Raw genomic sequence first — 1,253 nt, forward strand, 5'->3', positions numbered from 1 at the left:
CAAGAGCTAATCTTTTAGACGAAATGCCGAGAAGATGACAAGTACACTTTTATAATGTTATTTAATTTATATAATTTCACTTACCACAATTTATTTTTGTTGAAAAATATTATAACTGCTTTGTTGTGCACCTTAATTTATTTTCAAAAATTAAAACCATTTTCTTAAAAAAATTAATCAACATTTTCAAAAATCTGAAACAAATTGTTTTCAAGTTAACCATAAATCCTTTAAAATAACACTAAACTTAAAACATCCGTTTTAATTTACGGGAGTCCCTCAAAGGAGATAATTCATGGTTGCTAACGAGATCTGCCCAGTTTAAATGAGTTTCACAACTCATTTAAGCTAAGTAAATTCAAAAGGAAATAGTGATACCAGAATAAGGGAACCATGGGATCCTAATCGGTGTCACTCTAATCAACTTTAACCCCCCTGATTGAATTTAAACTTTTTATTTAAGTCTTTAAACTTTAGACGTTAGGACTGTCACTTCATCGAGGAGCCTAGAGCTAATTTTATGGGCAGCAATCTGCAATAGCACGAGGATCTATAGTAGAACATCTTTCCTTTGAATTAAACAATAATCCATAAAATTTTGAGGTTGTGCATCTAGTGCGACAAAAATCCTCAACTCACTGTTGACCTCAATTTTTGTTGAGGTTTATTTTTTCCTCTTTAGTAGCCTAGGGTCTAGCCATATGACTTATCCTGTTGAATATTCCGAGAAAATTAGACATGGGGGTCCATTTTTTGACCTCAATTTTTGTTGAGATTTAGTTTTTCCTCTTTAGTAGCCTAGGGTCTAGCCATAAGACTTTTCCTGTTGACTATTCCTAGAAAAATAGACATGGAACCCTCACCATTAGAAATTCTACCATCTTCTCCACTCAACTTGAAGTTCCACATGTTGCTCTCAACCTTTAAATACTTAGTAAATGGGGTCACTGTGGGCGAAACTCAAGATGAGTCACCCTTAGGATTGTTGGACCTTAGGGTTGACCTTGGGTGTTGGTCTAGGCCTAAGGCACTCACTACACTTATCTGTACCCACAATCACTCACAACCCTGAACTCAAATTTCTAGCCTGGATCCCTTGATCTTTTGGGATACTCATGTAGATGGTCCCCGAAACCTACTAGCCCTAGGGCTATGGTTTGGCTAAGACCACTATGTAGAGGACCCAAAATGGGATTTCCTTTGGTCCATGGCTTATTAGAGATGATTGGTACCTCAACTCTACCAAAACACCC

Source organism: Phalaenopsis equestris, unplaced genomic scaffold (assembly GCF_001263595.1).
Source record: "Phalaenopsis equestris unplaced genomic scaffold, ASM126359v1 Scaffold206011, whole genome shotgun sequence".
Lineage (NCBI taxonomy): Eukaryota > Viridiplantae > Streptophyta > Magnoliopsida > Asparagales > Orchidaceae > Phalaenopsis > Phalaenopsis equestris.